The 7,040-nt window shown below is 43.9% G+C and overlaps 1 protein-coding gene across 3 annotated transcripts in view; it reads left to right on the forward strand.

Moving 5' to 3' along the window:
• Positions 1-652: 652 nt before the first annotated feature.
• Positions 653-7,040, forward strand: part of stra6 (signaling receptor and transporter of retinol STRA6) — a 51,073-nt gene continuing 44,685 nt past the window's right edge. For 2 of the 3 annotated variants that reach the window (XM_043680296.1, XM_043680298.1), the window contains exon 1: positions 655-737. The gene's annotated coding sequence lies outside the window, so the exon portion shown is untranslated. Of the gene's footprint in view, positions 738-7,040 lie in introns of all 3 variants that reach the window. The other variant, XM_043680297.1, reaches the window with a different exon arrangement.

Consider the following 7,040-nt stretch of genomic DNA (forward strand, 5'->3'; position numbering starts at 1 on the left):
TAGAGTGGTGCTGGAAAAGCACAGCAGGTCAAGCAGCATCCAAGGAGCAGGAAAATCGACATTTTGGGAAAAAAGCCCTTCATCAGGAATGTGGAGGGAGACAGAGGCTGACAGATAAATAGGGGAACTATCCATTCCCACTGACCTATCACAATGATTTCTCACCTACATCCATCTATGGCCATTCCACTTTCCTGTGCCCCAGCCCCAGCCCAATTTATCTCTCAGCTCTCCTCCCCCACGCATCTCTATGACTCTAAAGCTTGCTTTTCCTTAACTTCGTTATTTCTTGCGAATTGTCCTGATGAGAACAAGACAAAACAAACGTGTCCTTTTTTTCCCCCCTAACAAAAACGTAGCTGAAGATTTTCAAAGAAAATACAGTAGCTGAAAAACTACTTTAAAGTCTTCCCCTTTCACAAACATAACGCACAAGATACCAGCGCCACGTCCGCGGAAACGTTTGTCTGTGTGTGTGTGTTCTGGAATGTTTCAGCCCGACCACTGAAACAGCAATGCACCTTGATCCACCGCCACAGCCAGTGTACCTGGGCAATGGGGCACATCCTCTTAAAGCGCCCCTCCTCCTGGAATGGGTTATGTAACGCGGAGGGTGGTGGCCGTGGTTGGACTTTACCTTTAAGCCTCAGCCGCTCGGGAGGGTAGGGACTTCAGTATCCCAAAGAGACGCTTTTGGAAGAGAGTCTGTTGTCTCTGTGCTCTTGTAATGGGAAGAGGTAAGTAGAAACGTTACTCTGCACTATTTTTTTTAAGCACAAAAATACACAGTTGGCAGCTTGTATCATATCATTCAACTTTGTGTTAGTATGGAAGCTAATCTGGCCGTAATTAAGTTGTTTACAGAAAGTGGATAAACTTGTATTTTCTTCATTCAGTTCCAACCCCCACCCCAACACACAAAAACAAAAACCTGTTTATTTTCCCCCTGTTTCTCACTGGCTTTCAATAACTAACTAAATATCCTCGGGTTTCACAGTGTGGAAAAACAAGAGGTTTTGTTCAATCCAAACTTTAAAGAGCCCCTTGTAGGAGTTGAAAACAGAACCAGAAAAAAATATGTTGGGAGTCTGAATTGAAATGGGTCGAAGATATCCTTTGGTTTAATTTTCTGGTTCCCCCACCCAAAAAAAATCCCTGCCAGATTGACCCACTCCTTTGTAATCCTGCGTTTAAAATCCCGGACTGAGTTTTGCTGAACAGGCTGGGAGGTTAGTCGGTGTGTGTTGTGATGGGTGTAGTGGGGGGGGAGGGGGGAATGATAATGAAGCATTATCCGGGAAATGTGGTGCAAAACTATTTGTGTTCTGACTTCAGAGCATCCAAGTGATGGAGAAACTCACAGGTCTGGCAGCAATCTGTGGAGAGAGAAAGCAGAGTTAATGTTTAGAGTCCTCATGGCCCCCTCTACTCTGAAACGTTAACTTTCTCCACAGGTGCTGCTGGACCTGCTGAGTCTCTCTAGAGGTCCAGCATTCTCGGTAGAGTCATAGAGCTGTCCAGCACGGAAACAGACCCTTCGGTCCATGCCAACCAGATATACTAAATTAATCTAGTCCCATTTGCCAGCATTTGGCCCATATCCCTCTTAAACCCTTCCTATTCGTTTACTCATCAAGATGCCTTTAGATTAGAGATTCCCTACAGTGTGGAAACAGGCCGTTCGGCCCAACAAGTCCACACCGACCCTCCGAAGAGTAACCCACCCAGTCCCATTTCCCTCTGAATGATGCACCTAACACTATGGGCAATTTAGCATGGCCAGTTCACCTGACCTGCATATCTTTGGATTGTGGGAGGAAACCGGAGCACTCAGAGGAAACCCACGGAGACACGGGGAGAATGTGCAAACTCCATACAGCCCAAGGCTGGAATCGAACCTGGGACCCTGCTGCTGTGGGGCAGTGGTGCGAATCACTGAGCCATCGTGCTGCCCCTTTGAAATGTTGTAATTGTACCAGCCTCCACCACTTCCTGTGGCAGCTTGTCCCATACATGCACCACCCCTAAGTGCCTTTTAATTCCCAGGTTCGATTCCACTCACTGTAAACCTACATCCTCTGGTTTTGAACTCCTCTACTCTGTGGAAAAGACCTTGACTATTTACCCTCTTACACTCTAGTTCTTTGCTTGATTCACATCCATTCCTTTCTGAAGGCTTCTAGTTTCTGGCTTACAATACAATCTTTCACTTCTAATGTAAGAACCTACTCAGGCCATTCAGCCAGTCAAAGCTGTGCCAGTATTTTTGAGGCAGAGGCAGATCGATTACCAATAGAGTCAAAGATTAGACTTTCGATTTGGTTGTCACATGTACTCATGTACAGGAGTACAGTGAAAAGTGTATAATCTCGCCACACATGGTGCCATCTTAGGTACCTAGGCACAAAAGAAGTGTAGGTATAAAGTAGTAAGAAACAAAAAAGTCAAAACGTTAAGCATTACATCATAGAATAGGAGCAAAATAAAGAAAAAGGTAATAGTTTAGATTAAAGTCTTTCATAGTTTAAACCAAGAAAGTGAAGGAATAAGGATTATTGGAGGGGTGGGGTTGTAAGTGGGTTTGTGGAGCTGAGGCTAAATCAGGTAAGCAATGATCTAATTGAATGGCAGAGCAGGGTTGAGATGCTAATGCCTCACTCCTGCTCCAATTCGTATGTTCCTCCTCAATTCCATTCTCCCATGTGTGTTTTAACTAGTTTCTGCTTAAATGGGCCTGTTAGTTGCTTTGCATATTCCTTGTCATCTTTTTTTTTGTCATCTGAGTAGCATGTAGGATTAGCAACTACCTTATATTCACGGCCCCGAGCTTTTACTTTCTTTCAGGTTGAGATATTTAATGGTATTGATATTCCACTGGTAAAACCTGCATAAGCTCAGGCATAATCTCATTCTGCAGAGATGTTAGAAAGTACTTCAACGTGCAGAGAGTAGTGAAGGTTTGGAACTCCCTCAAATGCCTGCTGATGGTGTTTCAATTGTTAAATTTAGATTAGATTAGATTAGATTAGATTACTTACAGTGTGGAAACAGGCCCTTCGGCCCAACAAGTCCACACCGACCCGCCGAAGCGTAACCCACCCATACCCCTACATTTACCCCTTTTAACCTAACACTACGGGCAATTTAGCATGGCCAATTCACCTGACCCGCACATCTTTGTGACTGTGGGAGGAAACCGGAGCACCCGGAGGAAACCCACGCAGACACGGGGAGAACGTGCAAACTCCACACAGTCAGTCGCCTGAGGCGGGAATTGAACCCGGGTCTCTGGCGCTGTGAGGCAGCAGTGCTAACCACTGTGCCACCGTGCCGCCCACAATCTGCCCTTGCCTGAAGCATTGATTTTCCTGCTCCTCGGATGCTGCCTGACCTGCTGTGCTTTCCCAACATTACTCTAATCTTGACTTTAAACTCCAGCATCTGCAGTACCCACGTCTGTCAAATTTACATCTGAGACAATTTTTTTTATTATTATTGATCAGTTATTAATCAATATGGCCCAAGCAGGCATATAGAGTTGGGCCACAGACTAGCAATGATCTTACTGAGCGGCTGAATGGTGTACTCCTGTTCCTATATTTTGAATATTTCTAAGTTATTGAATCTTGATCTGATCTATAGAGTCTATTGGACCACAATCTTTGTACAGGAGAGATTTCTTGAGTCTTTCTGATTATTGTAATCTCTCAATTCTGATCATTTAGAAATGGACAGATTTTAATCAGTGAGGGAATCAGGGATTAGTGAGACAAATCAGGAAAGTGGAGTCGAGGATTATTAGATCTGCCATGATCTCTCTGCATAGCAGAGTAGATTTGATGGGCACAATGGCCTATTTTTAATCCTATGATTTAAGGCTTTTTTTTTTGCATTTTCTCCAGTGCTATTAAGCCTTTGTGTGGTACAGAGACCAAAAAGTTTGCTCAGTACTCAGTGTCATGTGATTTATGTATCCTATCACCTTGGCAACCATCCATCTGTGTTCTGTGCTTGCAACATTTATCATGCAACATTTTCAAAAAAAAATAAATGTTCTACCAAAGTTTAAAATGTAGTTATTAATTGACTACTATCTGTGAGCGACTGACCTACAAAGTCTTTATTTGATTTCTGGCTCCAGTTACACTGCACATTGTGAACAGGGAGACAGCCATCCTGGTTTATAAACTGTTAGCAACTATTTATCACTGAAAGCAGTCAGTAACGTCCCCTCTTTCCTCTGAATTAAAAGGTTGCAGTTTCACATCCTACTCCAGAGACTTGACCTTAAATCTGGGCTGACACTTCCTGTGCTATACTGAGAATTTGTTTAATTGCCAAATGTGCCATCTTTCAGACGAAATGTTAGACTGCAGCCCCTTGTGTGGTCGATGAAAAAAATCCCATGGCCTGTTTTTAAAATAGCACCAAAGACTTCTCCCTGACGTCCTTGTCGCCCCCCCTCGCCCCTGCCCGCCCTCTCTCGCCTGCCCTCGCTCTCACCCTCTCTCGCCCTTAAAAATCACACACAACAGGTTATAATCCAAACAGATTTAATTGGAAGCACTAGCTTTCGGAGCACTGCTCCTTCACCATCTAATGAAGAAGCAACACTCCGATAGCTAGTGCTTCCAATTAAACCTGTTGGACTACAACCTGCTATTGTCTGATTTTTAACTTTGTACATCCAAATCCAACACCAGCACCTCTAAATCATGTCTCTCAATCAACATATGAGTCCAGAAAATCATGCTGATTTGGGAGATTTCTAGGTGTGAATTGGTTACCACAATTCCTACCTTACAACAGGAACCACATTTCAACGTGTATTGACTGAAGTTTCTGAACAAGCTGCTATAGAAATGCAAGTAACTTTGCTTTAGGTAAAACAAAATCTGTGTTACATCGATAGTTTAAATTATGTTCATTGGTGAGACTTGACTCCTGATTGGCCTCTTAATGATTACAGAGTTAAATACCTTTCAAAAAACACTTGCATGTGAGGGTTACATGACTTGAAATGAAAGATCAGGGAAAAGCAGCATTTATTGCCCATTCCTAATTGTCACGTGGGCAGTTATGATCAATCTTAAATATGTTCTCCAAATAATTCCATTAAAGAACTGTTCGATTACAAACAGGAATATCCAACACTGAGACATTCTCGAAATTCTTACTGAACCATTAAAGACAGCTTTGTTTTAAGTGATGTGGAGGTGCCAGTGTTGGACTGGTGTGGACATGTTTAAAAAATCACACAACCCCAGATTATTGTCCAACAGATTTATTTGGAAGCACTAGCTTTCGGAGTACTCCGAACACTTGTACTTCCAAATAAACCTGTTGGGTAATTAGGGATGCGTGATAAATGCTGGTCTGGCCAAAGTCTGTGAATGAAAATCATTTGATATTGAACAGAGAAGTAGAGGTTGGCTATTCAGCCCTTTATCCAGTTCTGCAGATGGAAGACCCATGGCTGATGGCTTGTGTGACAAATTCCACATTGCCATTTACTTCCCCCGATAACCTTTAATTCCTTTCCAAAACAGAACCCCTCTACCTCCACTTGAGAAATATTCAATGAGCCCCACCACTACCACCACCTTTTGAGCTAGAGGGTTCCAAAGTCGCTCAGACCAGGCAATTCTCTTCCTCTCTGACCAAAGGGATGATGCCTAATTTTAAAGCAGTGCCACCTGTTTCTATTCTCACCTACGAAAGGAAATATCCCTTCCTCGTCTACTTTGTGAAGGTCATAGCATCTCTGCAGTGTGGAAGCAGGCCATTTGGCTCATTGAATCCACACTGACCCTCAGAGCATCTCATCTAGACCCAACCCTCTACCCCTGGATTTCCTATGGCCTATCCACCTAGCCTGCATGTCCCAGGAGACTATGGGCAATTTGGCATGGCCAGTCCTCTCTAAGCCACACATCTTTGGACTATAGAAGCAAACCGGAACACCTGGAGGAAACCCACACAGACACAGGGAGAATGTGCAAGTTCCACATAGGCAGTGACCCGAGGCTGGAATTGAACTCTGGTCCCTGGCATTGTGAGGCAGCAGCGCTAACCACTAAGCTACTTCTGATATACTCCAATCAAGTCACTCCTCATTCTCCTCAACTCCAAGGGAAACAAGCCCAGTCTGCATCTGCATAACAAACCAACTCATTCCAGGTATCAGTCTTTTAAACCTCACTGAACTACCAATGATGCACTTGTAACAAAGAGACCACAAATACACACATTGCGTTTGTCAGATCCTTGATGTAAATGGAGTACTTGAGAGACAATGAATCACTTTGGAGTTCTGTGACTTATTTCAGCAGGTAAGATTCCATAAATAATGACAAATGTGTGTAGACCAAGATTTATAGCACCGGTTGCATTGTCGGCAGGTTCTCAGGCGACAGAGAAAGTTAGCCCAGCTGCTGACATTTAACACTTTAAAGCTTGCTCTGAATTGAGGCACCTCCCCCCTCCGTCTCTCACTTGGTGGATACATCTCCTTCTAAACTGGGTGTTGGTTGGTGGCTTCCTAATGACCGTCCAATTTGAGATTCTGCTTACTGTCCCTCGATTGGGTGGCAAGTCCACCCTCCTGGCCAATTTGTAGAATGTTTCTTCTTAGTGACTGTGCGCCACCAAGTGTAGGGTTGTGACCCCTGTTTGACCCCAGCAGCTGAACACATTGGAATGTCATCAAGTGAGGGGGAGTTAGCCTTGAACTGGCAACCTTCTAACCTCGAGGAGAGAGTGGTAACACTGGGCTGATCAGATAAGGAGCAGCATAAATCAGATGCCCGTAGGAAGGAGACATCAGCAGCCATAGTGACCTAGAGGATTTAAGATTTGGAGATGCCGGTGTTGGACTGGGGTGTACAAAGTTAAAAATCACACAACACCAGGTTATAGTCCAACAGGTTTATTTGGAAGCACACTAGCTTTCGGAGCGTCGCTCCTTCATCAGGTGATAGTGGAGGGCTCGATCGTAACACAGAATTTATAGCAAAAATTTACAGTGTGATGTAACTGAA

The sequence above is a fragment of the Chiloscyllium plagiosum genome, chromosome 40 (genome assembly GCF_004010195.1).
Source record: "Chiloscyllium plagiosum isolate BGI_BamShark_2017 chromosome 40, ASM401019v2, whole genome shotgun sequence".
Classification (NCBI taxonomy): Eukaryota; Metazoa; Chordata; class Chondrichthyes; order Orectolobiformes; family Hemiscylliidae; genus Chiloscyllium; species Chiloscyllium plagiosum.